Raw genomic sequence first — 24,528 nt, 5'->3', positions numbered from 1 at the left:
CAACCCCATTTTCCACCCCCCCTTAAAAAAAAGCAGATTTTCCTTTTTCTCACTCACAATGCTGCTGCACAAGCATTTGTCACACCTGAGCTCACAGAAGGGCTTCCCAACTAAGCACTGAGGTGGTAATAGAGAACCATGCAAGTTGATACTGCATTGAATGTTTTGACCAGTGAAACCATAGCCTAGTATTGGCTTTAGACCCTGTAGGCGAGCAGCTCCTGCCATGGTTAGATTTCATGCTTGTTTCATATAGGGCTTACATAGCATAAACAGAGAGCAGCTGGGCTGAGCAAAATAGTAAAAACCATACCTAAAAATCTTGCTCTTAATTAAGCTTAATTCTATTTTCAGTTTAATCTAAAAAATCCATTCCTACCAGAGGACTTACATTCATGCCTTTGGTGCAAGATCATTTCCAAGAACTCTGGAATTACTTGGAGTAAGTCAGCTATCCAGTGTTAGAGATAACCTTATAAACACCATGTGTACACAGTAACACTCATTCACCTGCTGTTTTTTTGCTAGAAATCCTTGACCTTAGAACACTTTTTTCTATTACTAGCTCCAGAATTTTCTTTTTTTAAATAGAACAGCTCACATTTCAAAACCTTGCTATTCAGAAAAGCCCAGGTAGCAGGCAAACCAATTTAGGCATATATTTTGAAGTTGCAAAAGGTGATCACTGTACATCATGATAGTCTAGGCATAATACACAAATAGAATTAAAGATTTTCCTCAAGGAGGTAAAAAATGACTGAGAAAGAATCATGGATTGTTTTGAGGCTATTCTATTAAGTGCAGCTTCTTTTAAATCATAGTCATCAGCAGAATCTCCCAATTTCAGTCCTATTAATGGAGGCTACTAAACCATTTATAACAAGATACTTTCAACACAAATGATGGGAACAGTGATCTATGTTTAAAGCTTTACATACTCTGTTGAGCAGACAAAATACTCAGAGCAGTGACTAACCTATATGCTTAATAACACATACCATCCAATCATCAGGATATTCATTCTTCTGGGCTCATCTGAATAAACCAAGGATATTTCTGTACTGCCATCTGCTTTGCTTCTTATTTTGTTATTGCTGTTCAGTCATTGCACTAAGAAGAAATACTCTAGGTGTAGCACAGAAGTTCTGACGCAGTTTCAGATACACATTTCACAATAAAGTACACAAGAAAAATATCCCATGTTGTCAAACTATGTCCAGTGAACCTTACACTGCTCCTGCCTTCTGTCCAGAGATAGCTGCATTATAGAACTGATTGCAGGAGTGTTTCCATTCCTTTTCCTACAAAAATAAACAGTTTTGCTCCTTTACTTTTGTATGGAGTTAAAGTATTCAGTTTCAAAATACGTGTTACAGCAACTTAAGGCATGACACTGGTGAGCTCTGGCTTCTCTTATTATAGTTTGAGGGTCTGGGAAATCCTCTTCAGCAAGCCTCTTTGCTGGGGCAGGACTCCACAGCAAGCAGGAGGGAAGAAGCAGAGAAACAAAAGGAATCTTGGTAGAGGCCAAAATTGCAAAGTCATTGTAAATAGTTCTCAGCTGAAGAGAGTTTTGAACAGATTTTCTTCTGTTTACTATCTCTCATGCAGCACAGTAAGTTTCCTTTGGTGAGCTCTAGGGCTTCTATTACACCTACCTACCACCACAGTCTATGTGAAACCTAGCAGAGATCAGTGCTTCAATCTCCACAGAAGGGTATGCAAAGACACTTTTTCCTAAATAATAGTACTGAGACATGGAAAAATGCTTCCAGGAGTTCCAAGAAAGCATTTATGCAAAGCAGGAATTGAGAAACCCTGTGTCTGCTAATGCTCTAGTGACAAGGAACAGATTATAGCTGTAGATAAAACCCTCTTGCCAATTGCTGTTGACAGCAATCAGGGCCAAGTTCAAATAGCCAGAAGGACTCTTAAAATGAACAATGCTATATAGCTGAACCCTGGCAGAGGATCCCAGAGAATGTTGGAATATTTTCTGAGTACCCTGCATAAAGTGACATGCCCCATCTTTCAAAGCAGAGAATCAAGGTACAAAATGAGGAAAGCTCAGGAAGAAAATTAATAAAGCATCAACTTGTGACAACACATTGGACATGCAAATATGACAAAACCCCACAGCAACCATTCTGACTATGCATTCTCTAAGTAAAACATATGACTTCCTCCAGTCTCACCACCTGAACCCCCACAGTTCAGACATGGTGTGTAGCCCAGAACAGTCCTCAGGCAGTTTCTCTGCACAAACTCAAAGTAACAGATTCACCTGGAAAATCCACTACCTGCTTCAGTGACACCAATTCCACCTCTGTTAGTCAGGTAACATTTCTGTGTGTCACTTTTTCTGCAAAGAGCCCTTTTAAGCTGTCAATTCATTGCCATCTGTCAAGGAAGCCACTCTGTGGCATCACCCAGAAAAGCAACTTGCCTCAGTAGGTTAAGCCTCAGTAGAAAGATCCCACCCACCCAGAGCTCTGGGAGGCAAGACCTGTTCAATGTTGGATGCTCTTCTCTAACTTCTCATTTCTGAGCTTGACTCCACTAATGAAATAACTTTTCAGCTGGGTCTTTACTACTGATTTTTGCCAGCTTAGTTGGCGCCAGCTTGAGGAGTTATGTGGAGGAGAGTTTTGTAGTGAGTAGAGCCATAACAGAGCAGTCAAAGCTTTTGTGGGAGAACTGCACATTGCTGATGTGATTTCTTACTTTAATGAACTGCAATAAAGAGCAGTGAGAGTCCTAAACTGCATCCACATGACACAGGAAGATTACAGGCAGGCCTGGGATCTCTACCAGCTCAGGAGTGGGTACAGCTCCAATCAAAACCATGTAGTGACATTACCATGGCACCCAGCTGGTGCTCAGCAAGCCCTACTAACAATGATCAGCATCACCCTAACAGAACTGGCTTTGAGCTTGCTCAGCCCATGCCCTGAGCCAGTATGCACTCCCAGACTACACTGGGATACTTTACCAGTACAATACTGCAGTATGACAACACCAAAGCCTTAAGTGAAAGTGTGGCTGAGGCATGATGTCCCTGGAGGAACTCCTTGGCTACTCTCCTCTGTTCAACAGAAGAGAACAATGGACTTATTTTCCAGGGCTGCAAGTTAACATGAAAAATGTGCTTTTTAAGATGCATGAACAGCTTTAAAAACTTAGTTTTGATTTTGAAAATTTGTCCCCAGAATGACAAAAAACAGGCTTTGAGCCAAAGAACAAAGATCTTACCATAAAACTTTAATAAAGAACAAAGAATATCTATTTCGTCTCTCCAAGGTATCTACAGCATTATATAGAACGGAATTTCAGCAGCTATTAGCTGACTAGTTGCATTGTATTTTGAGAGACTCATTACAGTGCTCTACAATTATTGCCAACTCATACTAAATTATTAGCTTCTCTAAAACTGAGAGATGTAAACAGCACTTAGGAGACAAAGACCTGCCAGTGTCAAGCCAATACAAGACCAGTAACTTCCTAGTCTATGAAACAGCACAGTTAAATACATGTCCACTCCCCAGATCACTTCACCTTTCATTCAAGCAGTAGGATGAATCAGAGGTCCTGCATAGGTGTGGTTAAAGGCTGTGATCTCACAATACATCATCCAAAGCAGCAATACTAATGTAAAAATATTCCTCAATCCTGATGCCAATGCTCATCTACATCCCAAAACCTCCCCCTCCAGTACCAGTTGCAGTCTCACAGCTCAGCTGAGGAACAAAAACCACTAGAGGGAAGGGAATGGGCAGGTGACCAGTGGAGCTGGTGAAAGGGAGGATGGAGGCTCCCTCTTATAAGCTGGCACTATTACCTACATAGCATGAAATCACAGTTGCCTTCTGAGCAAAACTCTAGCGGAGTACTTCATTGGGTTATTTTCACCTCTTTGGCTATGAGCTTCAGACTACCTCGAGGGGAGGCCCAGAGCCCTAAGGAGAACTAGCTTTGTCACCTGCCTCTCTTCAGGGATCTGCAGCAAGTCAAAACAAGTCACCTGCAGCTTTCTTAGTAGCTACTGAGGGAGTTGCAGTTGAGATTTTGGGCAACAGGAATTTGAGGCTGTTTTGATGTAAGAGACAATGAAGTAATTTTTTTCAGCAGTGCTGGAAAAAAACAGGATGGCTCATGCCATGCCGCTGCTGGAGCCCAAGTGATATGGAATAAAACAACCAGTGCAGATGACTGAAACAAAGCAGTAGAAACAAACCACTGAGAACACCCTGTGCCACCCTGGGTCAATCTGATGCTTTGGTTTTGTCAAAACCAATGTTTATAAGGTAAAAACTATTCCTTCAAAACATCTCCAACCAGCTCCTCTGCCACACCACCCCCTCCCACTCCCACCCCCCCACCGAGATTAGGTACCTTTGAGAAGAGTCATTTCTTGCAGCAAAAGGGGAGAGAAGCTCATTGCCACCAGAGCAGGAGGTCCCCACAACCTCACCCGCCTCCCAGCACTGCTAACTACCAACACCAGGTGCAAATCATTACCACTCCAGCCACACAGCAGCTCAGAGCCCAGGTTTAAACTCTCCTCCATCTCCTCAGATGGCTTTTATCACCTCCAGTTAACCCACCAGGCACCAAAGCAGCCCAGTTGCTACCTCCACACCTCAGCATCCCTCAGGGGACAGCCCAGCTGCCCAGTCCTCTCCATATAACCCATAGAGGTGCTTCACAAATACTCCAACACATTTATTTGCAGAGAACTGATGAGCAGAGGGCTTGTTTAAGCTTGTACCACCTGAGAATATCCCAGACTCTCAGTAATAACCTCCTTGTGTCCTACCTTGCAGTTTTAAGCAGGGTTGACCTCATCCCCCTTGAGGTAGAGATCAGATTGCAGCAGGGATTTGCAGCAGGGATTTGCAGCAGGGATTTGCAGCAGGGATTTGCAGCAGGGATTTGCAGCAGGGATTTGCAGCAGGGATTTGCAGCAGGGATTTGCAGCAGGGATTTGCAGCACCCACAGACAGGAGGTCCAGCAGGACTGGGACAAGCACAGCTCTGCTCTCTTCCCTCCTGGAGCCTTATAAACTTTCCCCAGCACTCCCCTCACCTCCCACCTCCCTGTCACCACCTGTGTTGGGCTGAAGGATAACAAGCACTTCACTTAACCTTTTGCATCCAGGCTCACATCCACCCCAGGGCAGCACTTTGCAGATGCTACCTGCCCACTGGAGAAGCTGCCTCCTCTGCCGGGCAGGACGTGGCAGCTTCTCAGCTTGCTGTCCTGCCCTATCACCTCAGGACAAGTCTCTTGATCTCTCTGGTGACCCAGTGGTCAAAGTAATTTTGGGCTCAGCAAGCTGGGCAGGCCACTAGTGCAGGCAGAAAATATAACACACCTAGAAAACACAATACCAGTTTTTTTAATGTGGTTACAAAGGACTCCAAAGCCACGATAACTTCTGGTATCTCAGCTCTGCGGACGTCTTTTCAGGGCAGAGCTCAGTCCCCAGCACACAGCAAGGTGGTGGCTGTTAATCACAGTTTCCCTTTTCTGCAGCCCAGGAGGGAAGGTTAAATGCCAGCAAGACCTTATCTTTCACCAAGCAGCCATTTTGGGTCTCTGTGCAGGATGTTAGCAACATGGTGATGAATAAGGGAGTGTTTCTCCTCGGCAAGGCTCTCCATCATGTTAAATGAAGGCTTGACAGGCTTTGCTGCACGTAGCCTGCCCTGCATGTTGACTTCAGCAAGGAGAGAGCAGCAGCTCCACTTCCAGGGTCATGGTTTCATGTTGGCAGTAGTAAAAACAACAGCACAAGGACTTAGAGAAAGGAAAGCAGAAAGGTGCAGAGTAGGTAGGATCCTTATTGGAGAGATACACAAGTCCAGTGGGTGGGAAGGGTGTTTTTTTGCTGACTTTCATTAACATTATTAAGGGGAAAAATCAGAGTCTGATTCTCAATTTAACTGAGCTTTCCTGCTGCTAACCTCTCCTTTCTTCTCACCATCTCATGCCTTACAGGAAGCAGATCTTCTGTGTATTTATTGTCCGAGTGTATCCAGTGCAGATAACCACCCTCATTGCCTCGCTGTATCTACTGCTCTCCAGGTTAGGGGGTAGTAACCAAGTTAGGGAATACTAACCAGGTTAGGGAGATGTTTGTGCTCCTTGGAAGGTACAGAACATGCAAGGGTAGGACGGCTTCTTGAGAAAGGCATAAAGAGCAAAAAATGCGCACCCAGAAAGCAGCTGAGTTGCTAGACTGAGATCCAGCTGCAGACACCTGACCTGCTCTATGGGAGCATGGTAGGAAAGGGACATGGGTTAATGAACCCATTTATTTATTTTCTGTCTTCTTTTGATTTTTTTTCTGTATTAATGTAAGTTAATGGTTCCAGTTTGCAATCTAATAAATAGCGACTTTTACTTTTAAAAGCCTGTTGAGATTTCCGATGTGCTCACAATTAAGGAAATGTTTAAGCAGTTCCCAAAAAATCCTGAAAGCTTTATCTGAGAGTCTGCTATATCCCTTCCCTTCTCAGGCCCCTGTCCCATCTCCCCACCTTGGCTAGCACTGCCTCCCTCTCTCTTTGCTCCTCTCCCCCTCTTTCCCTCCTTGCTGCTAGCAGAGTTAGTCAACTAGCACATGCACAGTAAATATAGCTTGCTTCAGCTTTGGAAAATACTATTGTGGGTGCTGTCGTATTGTCCCTTCAATCCAAGTGTCGCAGGAGTTCATATCAAACCCTGTTACCCTTGTTGCTGTTCTCTTGATGTCTTCTAAATACCAATTAGGCAGCCCTGACTCATGGAAGCTAAGCTGACAGCTAAACTGGTGGTATAATACAGTGCAATCTACCAATGAAGAGGTTTGAATAATATTTTGTTTTGCACGTAATGGTTAACAGAAGACTTCTCTAAGCCATATGCAATGCAAGCTTTCTGCAGTCCTTTGTAGATACAGCTGAGGCTATCCCGTGCTGCCCTGGCTCATAGGGTTTCTAATGTGCAGGGGTACAGGTGATCTACTGTCAGTCATGACAACTACTTCACCTTTCAGGAATATATCTTTTATGGTCCCCAGCATGTGAAGAGTTCTGCATGAAACTGAACACACAATTTGTCCTAAATGTAGAAATCACACCTACAGGGGGATAAATAGCTTTCTGTCAGGTAGACAGAAGCTAATTTAAGACTTTCACTAAAATTGTACAGAATGAAAACGTAAAAGGTTCTTGTTAAAGCAGCTGTAAGATAACAGGGAAGAAAAATAAGTGGTATAACTCATATTGCTCTAAGTTTGTTGTATAGACTATGTTGGTCCCAGGAAAAGTTAGTCCATGTCCCAGAGAAGAATATTGATATTTGTAAATTAGTATTCCCATTGCTTATATGTTTGTGTGTCATCAAGTTCTGTCATCATTTCTCCCTTTTAAAAATACTTTGATGACATCTTAACTTTTCTAAATTCTTTCATGAGGTTAGAATGGATAAGACACGATGCTGGTGAGCTGTGTTATTCAGATATTCTTTTTAATATTCATGACATAAAGCTGTTGAACTAGGAAGTTGATTATTATTCTATGGGAACAGAGACAGTTTGGACAGCTAGATTGGTACCATTAGAAACAAAACAAAAACAAAGCAAAACAAAAAATCCGTAGCAGCAAAACAAAGACAAGCTTTTGCTAGGTCAGCTCCTGTGCATCGCCTTGGGGAAAATAGATGCCTCTGTTGATTTTGCAGTTTTTATTCCTTGGTTCCAAAGGAGGCATTTGGGAGGAAATTATGGATGTTTTTACTTGGAGGAAGTTTCATTTTCAAACCACCCTACCCACACAAGCTTCGCACAAAAGGTCTCTCAGAGCCCCTTTTTGGTTGTCATGTGCTGGGGGGGAGAGTTCAGCAACCAGCTCTTCAGGATGGTGTGGAAGAGGATGATCAGGCAAACAAAATCACTCCTCGTATCTTAGGTTAGAAGGAGATTCCAAGCCTGAATGAACTATTTCAGTTCATCGCTTGGCACTTTAATCATAACCATGAACTGAGGCTGGTGGCTTTGGACTTTACATGTGTTATTTCTTTTTTCCACAGTCATGGAATTAAAAGAAAAGGGCATTCATATTTTTCATTGCTGCTCAGTGGTCAATATGGAAATGTCAGAAAGGTGTCTAGCAAGACATGCCTTTGAATTCTCCGGAGTATTTGACATGTTGTACTTACACTAACACAGCAGTGCTATGTCCTATACATGAGAACTTTCCCATTATTTTGGGAATGGAGAAATACTGACAAAGGACCTCAAAGGGTAAAGAGCACACGGGCATGCGCATGAACAGCTCACAGACCCTCAGCAATGTATGTCTGCTCCTCCCTGGCAGTTTGCTGATCTTTGAAGCCTTCTCACTGGGTTCCCCACTGGTACACTCCACTATGTCCTGGCTGAGTTTTATTAGGCATCGCCAGATGGCAGTTTTTCAAGAAGGATGCTCTAATTGCCCAGGGAATGGGGGCTACAATGTCCTTGCTAGCCTCTTGCACAGCATAACTCAACACAGTCATTGTTGCTTGTATCTGATCTAGTGCCATTAGATCAAAATTCTCAAAATATTATTAGTAGATCATTTCAAAATGCTCAACATGCCTGAGAAACCCTTTTAAAGAGGTCTTTCCTTTTACATGCCCCACAGGTTTATGGGAGAGGAGAGAGGACAGTACCTGCCAGCACCTGCTGAAACCTCAGGGCAATAGGATACTGCTGTAGGAGTAAGAAACTCATTGCACATATTCCTCCCTTTGCTCATTTATCATTTTCTTTATTTACTGCTTAAATATAAATTGATGGGTTGGTTGTGTGCAGTGTTTCTTTGGGGGGGCTGCCAATGCAGTAATGAAATAGGTGTCATAGAATCATAGAATTGTTTAGGTTGGAAAAGACCTTTAAGATCTTCAAGTCCAGCCATTAACCTAGCACTGCCAAGTCTGCCACTAAACCATCTCCCTAAGCACCACATCTAGTGTCCTGCCTAGCCAACCAGCGATTATTGTCCCCTGTGTCTCCTGTCTTCATAGCCTGAGGCACAGTCTGTGAGTCTCACAGAAATTGCTTGTTGAGCATATCTGATGGGTTTGTTCCTCTCTTTATGACCTGTAACACAGCTGTACAGGCACTGGAGAGTCAGGTTTGCCCAGCACTGTTTTGGATAGTGGATTTCCTGCCAAGAAAAAAACCAAATCCCACAAACAACAAAACCCCCCCAAAAGACCAGGTGGCTGGAGAAGGCAGAAGGGCAGGTGGATTTGAAATTTGCAGCCAAGTAGTTCAAGAGGATTTGCCAGCTGCTGTGCACAGACCCAGTGGGACTGGCAGCACCTGCACACCATGCTGGCTTCACCAGCAAGTGCAGCAGAGTGGCGGGAGGCAGAAAACACAAGCCACAGCAAAGACCTGAAAAGCCAACCAGGGAAAGAGAAAGGAGTGTGAGTAGACAGGAGAGCTGTGGCACTCAAGTGTGCCCAGCAAAGCCATCGCAGTTTGCAGCCTGCCAGAGGTTTGTGGTGTGCATGCTCCAGGCTGGCCATGTGTTTGCAATTAGCACAGAACCGAGCCTCAGCTATGAGCCCTTGTCATAGGAGATTAGGTCTATGTAGGCTAATGGGATAGTAAATCCAGCTCCTAGGTGGCTTAGGGAGTCCAGAGCAAGCTCTGGATAAGATTGTGAAAGATCACGTAGACCTAGCTTTTACATCATGGCAGGATTATATGATTTAGAATATGTAAGAGAAAAGCATGCAAAAAACTGTGAATGGGTTAGATCAGCCAGTAAAGTCTCTGACTGTACCTCAGGGGACACGGGCTGCAAGAACAAACGAGCTCTCACAACCGGCCAGGCTTTGCTAGCCCTCTTCTCCAAACAGAAAGGCAGCAGTGTCTTGTTCCCTCTTTGTTTCCTTTCTTTGCACATTTCTACCTTTCAAATGTAACTTGGACATCACAGAAGCTGAATAGATGTTCAATTTTACGCTCGACCACAGCCTGGAGAAAAATTGATGTTAGATCAGAATTAATCTAGAGCACTACAGTGAAGAGGTGCCTGCAATTTTCAGGTCTAATCAAAATATATTTTTTTAAGAACTTTGGATGCCATTTTTTTAGTTATTTCGGAAACCTCCAGGCTATCACTGCCTATTGTCAGTGTCAGAGAGGGTTAAAATTATTCCAGTAAAATGAGAAATCTCCTAAAAATTCTACCATGCCTTGAAATGACATAAACTGTGATAAATGCTGAAAAAGTTTGATTCCTTTCCCACCACTTTTCATTTTTATGCACTTCCCATTTCAAGTGGCCCAAGGAAGAAAGTTGTGAAGTTATTGTTCCTCAAGGTGCTTTCACCAAGTCTGAAATGGAAATCCTGTGGCAAAGGCTGTGCCCGAAGTATGTCCAACTAGGAAGATTTTAGCTGAACAGTGAGATTATTTTAAAGTGCTTATCCAAATGGAATCTGAAAACTTTTAGGTAGTTTTAGCACATCCTTGCAGCCTCACATTACAATGACACAAACATGACACAGTGCATCCTGTTGCCATCTTCCTGCTTGATTGATGATTAAAAAAAGCATCAAAGCTCTGTGACAGGTTTTGAATGTTGATTTCTGTGGGAACTTTTAGAGAAAATTCAAAGTTTGTGGGGAAAAAACCCTTGAAAAAGACTGTTCATTGAGATGTTCCCCAAAATAAAATAGCGGTCCTTTTTTTCCCCAACAAAGGCTGCAGTGAATGCAGCATGTGCAGACTAGTACTGTGAAGGTGGAGAATTGCTATTTTAGGTGTTCACATAGGAGCTAATCCCTGTCCTGCTGCAATCAGCAGCCCTGTTGAAGTTGATTGCCTCAAAAATTAAATTTAAGCCAAGGAACTTTGAGAACGTGTGTTCCATGTCTTAGCTGGGAGAAAAACGGCAAAGGGTGGGTGGACAAGGAGCGTGTGTTTTACTTTGTAATAAACAATAGCTAAATGAGAACATCTGTGGGCACCGCGGGCTTAGGGACAAGGCGGTGGCACAGGGTGAGTGGCTGCTGGATGTCACTGGGACCCTGGAGGGCTTCTGGGCCAGGTCTGTGCGAGTGGATGAGGGAGAGGAGGAGACGTCAGCATGGCTTAGTCCGCATCGCTTTCTTATTCCTTATCTCATTTTTTGTTATTCATTCATGTCATTTCTATGTTCTTTTGTCCTCCATGCTAATTTGTTATTCTATTATCTGTGGAGGTGGCTTCACAACACAATTAAGGAAGAGAAATCAACATTCCCAGCCTGCTGGGTTGTACTTGCTCTGTTAACTGTGTTTTGAAAATCTGTATTTAATTAATATAGAACATTAGGATGCCATTTTGGAAGGCTGCGAGACTGCTCTGTCTCAGATCCACTGAACTGTTTATTGATCTTTTAAGATTGCCTGCATTTGTAGTAATTTCTGATGCATTATGTTTTGTATTTATGTCAAAACCAAAATAATGATGAAAGGACAAAAGGAGAAAAAAATCCCACATTTTCTTTTTTTCTCTGAAAAGTAACAGATATTTACAAACTGCATGCCTTTTATTTTTATCAGAATAAGAGAGGAAATTTCCTAGGCATAAATAACAATAGATTGACCTTTGAATATTTCTTTGTCACAGGGATTAATTTGTTCTCTTTAATTATGGGATTAGTATTCTTTACCAGGACATTGCTATCTTTTTTCTTTTCAGACATGTTCTATCTTCATGCTACGGAAATGATTGATTGAACTGATTCCCTGTGTACCAAATAAATGCTACTCCTACTCCTCGGGCATTATTTGTGCTGGAAATACTTGTTGGAAATTAGTGAAAAGCCAAATTGAAACCAGGAGCCATACCGAACTATTTCATAGAATCACAGAATTGTTTGGGTTGGAAAAGACCTTTAAGATCATCAGGTCCAACTGTTAACCTAGCACTGCCAAGTCCACCACTAAACCATCTCCCTAAGCACCACATCTACACGTCTTTTAAATACCTCCAGGGATGGTGACTCCACCACTTCCCTGGGCAGCCTGTTCCAATGCTTGACAACCCTTTCAGTGAAGAAATTTTTCCTAATATCCAATCTAAACCTCCCCTGGTGCAACTTGAGGCCATTTCCTCTTGTCCTATGGCTTGTTACTTGGGAAAAGAGACTGACACCCACCTCTCTACAACCTCCTTTCAGGTAGTTGTAGAGGGCAATAAGGTCTCCCCTCAGCCTCCTTTTCTCCAGGCTAAACAATCCCCGTTCCCTCAGCCGTTCCTCATCAGCCTTGTGCTCCAGAGCCTTCCCCAGCTCCGTTGCCCTTCTCTGGACACGCTCCAGCCCCTCAATGTCTCTCTTGTAGTGAGGGGCCCAAAACTGAACACAGGATTCGAGGTGCGGCCTCACCAGTGCCAAGTACAGGGGGACAATCACTGCCTTGGTCCTGCTGGCCACACTATTTCCGATACAAGCCAGGATGCCATTGGCTTTCTTGGACACCTGGGCACACTGCTGGCTCATATTCAGCTGGCTGTCAACCAACACCCCCAGGTCCTTCTCTGCTGGGCAGCTTTCCAGCCACTCTTCCCCAAGCCTGGAGCGTTGCATGGGGTTGCTGTGGCCCAAGTGCAGGACCTTGCACTTAGCTTTGCTGAATCTCATACCGTTGGCCATGGCCCATCAATCCAGCCTGTCCAGATCCCTCTGTAGAGCCTTCCTACCCTCAAGCAGATCAATGCTTCCACCCAACTTGGTGTCATCTGCAAACTTACTGAGGGTGCACTCGATCCCCTCATCCAGATCATTGAAAAAGATATTAAACAGAACTATTTGAGACTATAAACCCAAGATCTTAAACTAATTCATGAGAATGCACTGACCCAAGGTTTTCTTTCCCTTTTTTCACAGCCAGTGAATGGACAGCCTTGCAGTACATAAAAATACCTGCTTTGGGGTTAGGGGAGAACTTTATAGTAGTTCCTCCATTTACCACTGTCTCTAGGATTGGTGCCAAATTGCTGCTCCTCCTGCCCCTGGGACAGCTCAGGCTTCCCCACACCAACCCACTGCTGTGTCTTACATGGGAACCCAGAGGTAAATCTTCTTTAACGGAGACGTGACCGCAGAAACTGTCACTGCCAGCCAGGTAATGAGCTTTGATCACTGCCGTGCCAGCATGAGGACAAACCCGTGACCTGAAAGTGAAAGAGTCAATCACTCTGGCATTTTTGATAGCCATCCTCAAAGCAGATTTCATAGGAAGTCAGGGCATCAAGCCAACACTATTAAGAATGTAAATACAGTAGTGTTTCTTTTCCATAGCTTTCTAATTGCCTTTGCCCTCTGAGAAGACAGCTGATGTGAAGAGGGACCCAGCTGGGTCTAAATCTAGGCTGATAAACCTTTTCAGAGACCCCATTTCATAACGCAATGATGCAAAAAGAAGAGTTCATCCAAGAGTTAGGAGCTTAGCTAATACTTGCCTTTCCTGGAAATGATCATACTGGGTTACATTCTGTTGGCACATAGATTTTAATTAAGAGTAACAACATTAGAGGGAAAAATCTACATATTTACTGGTATAAATCTATAGTGGGGAAAGATTCTGACCCTATTCAGTGATTAAATACACAGCTGTGGAAACCAGGAGAGGTCTTTGCGGCTCTACAGCAGTGAGTTTCTTCCTTCTGCCTAGTGAATCCTCCTGGGGTGGGACATAGGTGTCTGGACAGATGTCCTCAGCAAATCCTGCTCCCATTGCCAAAGATCTGCCTAAATTGCTTGCTGAATAACAAAGCCAAGTGAGAAGATTTGTGCCTTGAACTCCAAGAAACAAATTAAGATCCTGAATCTGCAAGTCTTTATGTGCAGGAACAGTAACTACCAAAAGCAGGCGTCTCTCTGAGCTCAGGCATCCCTTGTGTGCCTCTCTCTGCTCCTCCAAGGACACAGTATAAGTAGTGAAATATCCAACCTGAGGAGGAGGGAATTTCCCAATAAACAACTCCAGGGCCATTTATTTCTCCATAAATCTAAGCTTTTAAATAAATAAATATATAAATAAATCACTGCTGCAATATACAGTTACCAGTTATAAAAATAAATAAACAGCCAGGGGCATGGAGGAGCCCTGCTCTGTGAAATTCTGTCACTCCTCAGTGGTACGTGCTCCTTCACCTTCGGACCTTCTTTTTCTCTGTTCTCTGCAAACTGTATTTGACATTTTGTATGATGAATGTATTATGAAAAAAACATTTCATTGTCCTAAAATATTCTAGAAAGCCTGTTCCAGTTCTTTTTGAATTCATATGTACATGCAGTTGTATGGTGAGTAAAGGTTTCCTCTAGGTAGGTCTGAAGACCCTTAAAATTCATGAGCCTTTTTCTGAGGCAAGACTCAGGTGCATATCCATCACTACTTCAATATTTTATGGCTTCCCGCCCTATGTTTTTTTGCTTCTGAGTTGCTGTTTGCTCTCGAAATCGCTGAATCGTCAGCCCGATACTGCTAAATGAGCTGTTCACCTAAATCAAAATTGTTGGCCATCTGGAATACTGTTTGAAAAAAGAACCCAGGTTGGGTATATGAATAACAACCCTGATTCCCCGCCCCAGCCTCCAATGAGGCAGAAAAAGATACACTGTCAGGGAGATGACTGAGAAAGGTTGTTATCTGCATTAGTGATGGGCTGTGATTATCACGTCCTCCGAGCTGCCTTTCCTTTTCCGATTAGCAGATGCCTTTCTGTGTGAAAGCACCAGCCACTGTCTTCATCTCCTTGAAGACAGCTGCAGCTCCCTGGGGCAGAAGGACCAAAAGAGCTGCAGCTGCTTTACCCCTTACCAGTGACTCTAGTGCTCACCGAGCAGAGGCATCAACAGCGTCTGTAAGACTGATATTTGCATTGGCTATATGTTACACTCACTGGCATGGGAATTGCATAAAGCAGTTCTCACCCAAGCAAGTCCTTTGATGAATCCTTTCTCTGCTCCTGAAGCTCTTAATAATAAACACTCTTCCAAGGCCACTCTGAATTTGCTAAAGCAAAACCTTTTCCTTAGAGAGTTGGGCTGAAGGTCTGAGATAATAATAATTGGAAGTTATTTACAGCAAAAGGATGAGAAGGAGTGGTATAGTCTTGTCATCTCCGGTGTTTACTTCATTGCTTCTCACCAGAACACAGCTGACAGGGAAAAAAATTTGACATTTTCATGCAAATGTATATTTTATGTTGCAATGCAACCAGTATATGCATTTTCCCACAGTGAAAATTATTCTCAATTTTCCCTTTAATACTCAGAAATGAAGGGGAAGAACAACTACTTGGGAAACTCAGCCTGAGATTCTAGTCACAAGGTACTACAACAACCTTAGTCTCTTCCAGTTTGAAATTAAGGAGACAATCCTCTGGTTTATTTTTGGCCATGTAAAAAACTATAAGAAGTGCAGACAGACAAAAAAAAAGATAAAAGATAAAGCTCAAAGAATTCCCATGCTTGTTGGTAAAGACACACTCCCAAAAGATGCTTGTTTCTCAGCATAAATGAACAACATGTTTACACACGTACTTAAATGCTTGTTACATTAAGACCTGTCGTGGCTATTTCCTCCAGCATTACCTGTTGGATATAATGAGTTAAGAAAGCATTTGTGTGAATACTGGAAATGGCCATCCATCACAGTGATTATATTGTTTTGAATAAACACTTTCAATCCAGCTCTGGAGAACTACAGACAGCGGCAAGGACAGCCCAACGCACAAAGCAAGTGCAGAAATGGCCTCCCATTTTTTCTCCCTCTGACGGATGTGAAATGCATCTCTCTGTATATGACCTGATGGGGCTGTACTTAAACACACAGCTCTGAAAATCTGTGTGTCCAGAAAGTCCCTGGAGCCACTCTTAAAACATGTCAGAAGCATCTCCTTGTTAATCTGAAATTCTGTATCCATAAAAAAGTCGCTGTCTCTTTCAGATAAACCAGTCTGAGCACTTTGCTTCCTGTTCTTGTTCCCTATTTATTTTTCAGGTAACAAGTCACAGCACAAAAATTCTTGCTTTAACAGAGTCTTCTGAGACAGCTGCTGAAACAGAGCTGAAATATTTGGATTGTATTTCTGGAGGTCTCTTTTCCTTGTTGCTGTAATTTTCTGCAGGTATCTCCCCCCTCCCCGCTGCCAATTCTCTCATTGTCTGTGTAATACACTCCAACCGAGTGCCCTCTTGGCTGAGTCTACTGCCATAGGTTACTTGTCTGGAACAAAACTCAGTCTCCAGCAGAAAAGTAATAGAAAAAGGGAGATGCGGGAGTGAGAGACAAAGACTCTGAATGCTGCTATGAATTTTCTCCGTCTGTCTGTACAAAAATTCAGGGTGTAACACATCCTCCTGACTAGTCTGGCAGTGAAATAAAAGAGCATAAAGCAGTCCCTCTCCCTTTGCTGGGTTAATTGTGGGGTCCATTGTTTCACTTGTTCATAGGAAAGGACATGTGTCTGCAGAACAGCTGCTTCCTATGCCTCCGAGCCGGATAGGCAAGGAGAAAGCAAGGTATGGAGTGGATAAGGAGCGGAGTCCCCACCTACACATCCACCACTGCAGCAAAGGCAGTACTTAGGGAGGAGGGCAGCGCTGCAGGAAGAAGCTGGCAGCTGCTCACTGCCAGCAGGGAGAAAGCAAGAACTGACTCAGAGTTATGCCTTGCCTCTTGCTTGGAGGGAAGTGCATGGTGGTCCAAGACTGGAGGGAGCACTACCACCCGGGTCTGCTACAGCACTCCGGGTTCACTGTTCGGGGGGAAATGGACCTGTTTATTTTACCTTGCAAAATTTCACAGATAGATGAAATTTAATTCTCTGTTGTACCTTAGATACTACCATAACTGAAGAGGGGGATCTTGCCCCCTGTCCGAACCCTTGGAGTAACATCCTCCATCCTGTTGCACAAAACACAGGAGAATTTGCAGTGTTAAGGTCACCCTCCACCTCCTTCTTCCAATTATTTCTCTGAAAGAGACAAATTTTGTTCCAAAGAAGTAACTTACAGCAGCAGTCAGTGCAAAGAACACTTGACTAAGTGTCAAGCATACTGCACGGAAAGGCTTCAAAATGCATTAATAAAAAAGAACTGCGGTGAGATATATTTTGCTCTGTGAAAAGAAACAATCTATGCAGTGACTTTTGGGTGGGTTTGTGGCTTTGTCTGATAAGGGAACTGCTGCTGATAATGCCCTCCTGATGCTACTCAGCTGTAAGAAACCAGTATAAGGCTGATCAGGACAAAGAGAAGATGCAGCTGTTGTAGAGAAAACTGCAGCATCTCCCTTTCCCTTCAGTTATTAAATAGTCCATAATGGTGAGTGGATGTCAAGGGCCAAGAAGTGAAAATATTGTCAATATGTTATGCTATTTTATCCAGGCACAGTTGGCAGTTTTCTTTAAATTTTTTGTGTGAGGAGGGAGGAATATTTTGCCTTAATGGAGAAAGGAAGGGGATCTGTTTCTACATACTGTCTCTTGTCAAGCTATGCACCAGAGATATGGAGAGTTCCCCTAAGTTAATTCACTTTCACACTGCTTGTGACTATTCTGACTATTCTGGCACTGTCATCACATGTGGCACTGTGATGACAGTGCCATCCCAAATTTCCTTCACTAAATGTCCAAACAGATATCCTCCTAGCATGGAAATGAGCAGTGCACATCCTTCCCGTCTCGGATCCTTGGTCCTGCTGGGGCTTTCAGCAGAAGGGGTGCGGCAGAGGTGTACTTGCTGTTACACGTGCCAGGGACATGCCTTTGGGCAAGCAGTCTCAGCTGAGGTTGAGGCCATATTAGGTGTTTAGCCCTTACCGCAACTTTGTGACCAGGATGAGTTATAGAGGCAGGTACAGTATTTGTCCACACAGTTGTACTAGCAGCTTAAGTATAGGTGCAGGTTGTGACTGTAAGCTAGCTGTGTCAGAACACTCTGGGCAGAAAAAATGCAGGCGTTATACCCTAGCAATGTGGTAACTTCATTTTTTTATATGGTAGGCAGTAACAGCAATAGGAACCCATTAGGCATTAAAGCTGGAATGCCACTGAACTTGTCTCTGATACTTTGGAGAGCACTGGCAGCTGGGGGGCACATGGGGTCTCTCTGCTCTGAAAGGGGAAATAAAAAATTGGAGGCAGTATTCATAATTTTTTGGCCTGCATATATCTGCCCTTTAGTGCTATCTCCTATGTGGCAGGGATCTGGGAAGCTCTGCTACATCCCTGTAGTGCATACATTTTCTTTTCCCAATACCATCTGCTATACTGATTTGTTAAAAAGGAAAATCAAATCTCTAATCCGCTGCTACTGTGTGAATAGAATCCCGCTCAGGGCATTAGCTCTGTCTTGTCAAGGAACACAATGTGACGTTAAAACAAAAAGATGCCTCCAGCTTTGGGACAAAGGAGCAATGAAAACTGAATGCCACCCACTTGTGTCATATGTGCTCTAAGCCGGGGTACAGGCCCAGGGGAGTGGACGTAACTAAAATGTCACCCTCCGGTGTGTAGCAGTCTGGGAGAGGATATAGTCATATGAAAGCAGTACTTCAAAACCTCCTTTGTTTAATTCCAAATCATCATCCTCTTTTTCTTCTTTTTTTTTTTTTTAAAGCACAAGCAGTTCTGCAGTAGTTCAGAAGAAAGAAATCCTAACCTGCCCTTTACTGTGAATCTCCTGTGCACCTCTTTGCAACAGGGCTGTGTGTGTTTGTGAGGACATATATATGCCATATCTTCATAACTAATCACCCTCCCCTCAGTTGTGCCAGTGCCTACAGCTAGGGAGAATAAAGAAGAACTGCATAAAATCAGAATTCCAAGCTGTTGTAGTATTTAAAGGTCTTCTCAAAGCCTGATCTCTTAGAGTCCAGTGAAACAATAAGATTCCCATTGTGTTTCTTTAACGAATTTCCAGAACGAATGGCTTTAGATGTACCCATGGATAAAATGATTTTGGGAACATTTGGGTGGGAAGAGATGGAATACTTGCACTGGGAAGAAGATGAATAATAACACAGTTTCCTCCAGTGGCTTAAGGGTTTTCTCCTGTTTTCTTCTGAAGGAGCTTTGTTGGTCTTGCAGCTACTGGATGGCAGATGTGGATTTACTGGGGCAAGGACCCCTTCCCCTCCTGAGTCCGTGCTAGCTGTGGTGGCTGTACAGATTTCCCTTTAAATACATGGCTGCATATACGTCATGGATGATGCTCACTTGTTTGCTGGCAGCCCTATCTGCAGATGCAGTAATTAATCATGGAGTGACAGGGTGGCAGTGCCCCTCATTGACTTCAGGGTGATTAAGAAGGGCTCGTTTTCTCCCTGCCCGACAAAGAAAAGCAGTGAGCTGAGAAGAGCTGCTCGCTTTGGAAATGCTGCTTCGGAACCGCTGCAAAATCCTGCATTTCCAATGCCTCAAATTTCCAATGTCTTTTTCCATATAGAAGTATCACTAAGTACTTTGCAAACCAGCAAGCTGGGACTCTGGGAATGTGCAAACTCCAATCTTCTGCAACTTTCCCTTTCGCCAATCCCTCGAGGCTCTGTCCTGGGCAGTGGCTAAATAAACAGCAAGTCCAGCATGTTGTATGGCTACCAGACACCAAGCCATTGGAGAAGGTGTGTGGTACAGCAGAGGATTTTTCTGGAGGAAGAGCTTTTATTATTCTGGGCTAGATTATTTGCAGCTCCCTGAGGTATTAAAAATACAGTTGCCACTATAGAATTTTGGTATTTCTAAGTGCTAATCTAGTGCTGGAGGCGAAGAGGAACAGGAAACTGTTTTCCGTGGCATGCATTTAAAATCAGTTCCTGAACGCCTGAGTTTGGGCAGATCTCCCACCCAGCTAAATGAGAGATTTTTCTGGATAGGAATGTTGGCATTTGGCTATAAGCTGCTATTAAGAAGTAGAGCAGTTTTCACTCATTAATATGCATGTGGCTATATTGAAATGTGTATACTATCAGCATACAACTTTGCAAATCCTTTATTTCAGTTTATACTGGGGAAACAAGGCAGCTGGTCATTAGTTCACCTACCAGGACCCACATTTAGCCAGGGACTTACACAAGGCAGTAGCTGTGTCAGCCTACCTATGCCAGCTGCTATTATTCCTCTTCTATTTCATATAGGAAAGAAGCATTTCTCATCCTAGTAGTCACTTTCTTTCACCTGCTTGCATGGGAAATGGCTTTTTCATTTTCTGCTCTTTTAAAGATCTTGGTATAATTATTATTAATATTATTATTACTCAAATGGGTAAAAAGAAAAGCAGTTAGACAGATTTCACTGAGAACAATTAAACACAATAATAGTGAAGCAACTAACCTACAGATTAAGTATATGGTGGGAAGCATCATGCTCTATCTGCCCTCCCTTTAATTACCTGTTGTGGAGGTAGGCTTTTAGAGGTCATCTGCTGGGCTGAGAGCTGCCTAACAGTCCTTGTGTGTGGAGGAGGGAGAGGCTGGAATCAGGCTGTTGGGCGTCATGGACCGCTTCTGTTGTTTCAGCTCTTTGCCAGGCTCTCCCTTTGATTGTTGCTAAATCAAAACTAAGTATTGCCTGAAATGAGTTTGGTACCATACAGGCCAGTGGAGTGGAGAGAAATTAAAAAGCAAGTAAACTCCCATGGTGTGGCAGATGGGGCTGTACAATGGCTTAAATCCCCCCTCCCCATTGCCCACATCAGAAGTTGGTGTCAGCCACGCGGTCTCAGCAGTGGCAATCACACATCTATTCTGTTTCAGGTAACCGCATCTAAAAATACAGATTCAAAGGTCTTCACCCATCCTTCACCCATGACCATGGGAAGGATACATGCTAAGTTTTGTGGTTTTTTGGAGGACTTGCAAACAGTTGTATTTATTTAGTTTTAACCTCTTGCCTGATCAATCCATTTTAGCTTGTTCTTTAACCTTGGCCTATTTTCTCTTTGATTTGTTCCTTAAATCTGATTTCATTTGGTGTCTTTAACTCTTGACCTAGGTTGTGGGGATTTTTAAAGATGTATTTGTTTCTTATTTTTAGCTTTGCTTCGCTAGTGTCAATGGATTGCTCACAACCTAAGCTCAGCCTTGATGAAGACAAAAGAGACTAACTACTGCTTACGCCCCAGGGTTTGCCAGACATTTACAAAAGCTTCACATTGTTGGCTTTCAGTCCTCTTAGTGTTTAAGAGGATTTCAGGATGTTCTCTATGAAAAAAAAGAAGAAAAAAAATGACATCAGGATGTCCACCTTGAACAACAAACTCATTCTCCCAGCTAATAAGGACTCCCTGCTAGTTGTTGTAACTATGCTCTTCCCAAACCTTGCATGAAGTGTGTGTTATACAGACAGGTCCTTACTCTCAATGACCAGAGAGGCCCTGTGAGGGAGAGAAGCAATGTTTTGCAGATGGAGATTTGGCACAAAGAATTGGGTCCAAGCATCCACAGCTCTCACTGAAATCTATGGGAGCTGCAATACCAACAACGAGCTCTTAAAATCTTCTGAGACTGATTCTAAATACCCTCAGATTATCCTCTGAAGTGAGGATATCAGAGAATCAAAGCAAATATTAACTTGGAAAAGATCTCTGGAGGTCCTCTGGTCCAACCCCCCTTTCAAAGCTGCTGTTGGAAGTATAATCCATTGGGGATCTTTTAGTTTGCCTTTAGATACTAAACCAATGGCGTGCACTTAGGCCATGCTCCCAGTCTTTCCAATGAGACTGGGAGAGCTCAAAAAAGATTTTTGAAGGAACAAGCTGAGATTCTTACCTGACTGCATGCTTCAAGAAAATCACCAGAAAACCCTGAGGCTGGCAACACTGAATTTGAGAACATTCATCTTAAGATCTCAACAGATATTTAATTTTTGTGCTTTGCTGGATGAAAAAGTCAAAATTAAAAACAAAGACAAAAATATTGGACCCAATTTGTGCTTTTTGTTTCTCTGTTTCTCTTGGATAAATAAATAAACTGGGGACAAATCATGGGGGTGTTTTCCGTGGTTTGATCCAAAATGAAACATGTCATTTTCAGGTACTGATAACCCTTCTCTCAGAAGACATGACATTACTCTTCAGACTGAAACAGTGCTTGGAAATGAAACTTCTGAATGTTCTGCTTGAAGAACAGCAAAATTCAACACTTTGTATTTCTATGTTTGTCAAGTGAAATTATTTGCAAATTTTGATTCAGTGTTGCTAAGACAGTCCCAAGACTGCAGATGGATTTAAAGAATATGAAATATATCTGGAGTGGGAAGGGAAATGCTTCAGCTTTGTTTGGGACCATTGGGTCCTGCTGAGCATCAAGGTCCTTTCTCCAGGTTGCACAGTCAAGCAGTGCAAGAAGGCAGGGGCTTTGCATTGAGGCTGTGAATGAGAAACAGGAGCCAGATTTCCATTTCTAGGACCATCAGTCTTGGGGATGCCAGACTGCTCTACAGGGAGAAGCATCCAGCTTTAAAGAGAACCAAGTATAACAGGGAGAAAGACCACAAATGAGCTTGAACATAGTGGAGTGAAAGGAAAAAAAATAGAGAAATGTTGTGTGGGAAGTTGTCATGATTGTTATTAGATGAAGAAGAAGTGTGTCCAATTTATTAATAGCCTAATTATCTAACAAATTGACCAGCTGTCTGTGTTTGCCCTCAGAAAGTAGAGATTTCTGTATCTGGATGTTTTATCAGGACAAGGAAGAAGTTCAAGTTGTTTTATCTAGTCATCTCAAGAAGTCAATCAGTTGCTAGAAAGGGAAGTTTAATTCCATTAAATTGATGGAAATTATAAAAAAATCATCATGTTGAAAGAAACTTATTTCAACAGTAGTATATACACACACGTGTGTGTGTAGATAGATAGATAGAGAAATATTTCTGCCAAACCTGTCATGTTTCACAAATGTTTCGTGTGTACACCACCTCTCAGTGTAGTTTATCCTCTCCTTCTCGCCTATGTGGCCAACTTCTTATCTCTAGGTTATGTCTTGATTTTTAGGTTACAGACAGTTTCAGGAATAAAGGCCAACGTCATTCAGTGATGTGCTCTAGTTGTGGCCTTTAGGCACAGCTACATGGTAAGATAAAGAGTAACAAATGGATTGCTTGAAAGGGAGTTTCTAGCCATGCCTGTAGCATTTATTCAAACTGATAGCTTTTGTCCAACAGTGAATTTCAGGGTGTAGAGGGAAGGGGGCACAGAGGGGCAGAAACTGCCTGGCTGACTGCCCGGTGAAGTAGCATGTCTACCTGACAGAGAGACCGCCTGTCATGGTTTAACCCCAGCTGGCAACTAAGCACCAAAAAGTGGAAATGGAAATGGAAAAAGTAATTCTATCCCAGTCAAAACCAGCACATTCTTCACCCCTTATTCCTTATCATTTACGTCATGCTCAGGTCTCACACTATCCAATACATCCTCATTACCCACCACTCTCCTTCCCATCCTTTGATATAATACACAGATATCATTCCCTTAGTCTGTGGACTACCCTCGTGAAATGTCCATAAAATGCCCATAAAATGTCCACAAATGTCCACACAATGTCCATTGAGTTCATTCATTCCACAGCTTTGGGCTCCAGCTGTTATGGTGGTCACTCAGGACAGAAGAGGTGGTGTGTTGTGTGGAGTTACTGGGCACCAAAGCCAGCTCAGGTCGGGTCACTGCTGCACTTGCACTACTTCTTGTAGGGCTTGTCCTCCATTGGTTCAGGTGGTTCCTGCTATAGTAATTCCTGTAACATGCAACTCAAATACCGGGTTACAACAATTTAAAGATATTTCTCACCCCTGGTCCCATTGGACCAGACCATAGGGTTTAACATTGCAATGAACTCCTCCCCTTGCCCCTGCTCCAGCTTGGACTCATCCACAGACTGCAGTCCCTTAGGGTTGTACCTGCTCCAAGTGGAGTCTTATCTGTGAGCCATAGTGTCTCCAGGGGTATACCTGCTGCAGCATAGAGTTATCGACAGCCACAGTTGCTTTGAGGTGCACCTGTTCCAGTGTGGCCTTCTCCATGGGCCACAATGCCTTCAGAGATATACCTGCTCCAGCATGGCCTTACCCACAGCCACAGTCCCTTCAGGAGTGAACCTGCTGCAACACGGCCTTACCCACAGCCACAGTCCCTTCAGGAGTGAACCTGCTGCAACATGGCCTTACCCATGGCTGCAGTCCCTCCAAGGGACATACCTGCTCTGTCATGGACTTATCCATGGCCACATGCTTTGAGGTGCTCCAGCATGACCTCATGCACAGTCACTGATGCTTCAAGGTGCACCTGGTACAGCATGGACTTAGCCACAGCCACAGATGCTTCGAGGCATACCTTCTCCAGCATGGACTTATCCTTGGGCCACAATCCCTTCAGAGGTATACCTGCTGTGGCACAGACATAACCATGGCCACAGACGCTTCGAGGTGTACCTGCTTTGGTGTGGACTTATTCACGGCCACAGATGCTTCGGGGTGTCCTGCTCCCACATGGATT

The sequence above is a fragment of the Ciconia boyciana genome, chromosome 9 (genome assembly GCF_034638445.1).
Source record: "Ciconia boyciana chromosome 9, ASM3463844v1, whole genome shotgun sequence".
NCBI classification, from domain to species: Eukaryota; Metazoa; Chordata; class Aves; order Ciconiiformes; family Ciconiidae; genus Ciconia; species Ciconia boyciana.
The sequence above is the reverse complement of the archived record's forward strand: the minus strand, read 5'-3'. Positions refer to the sequence as shown.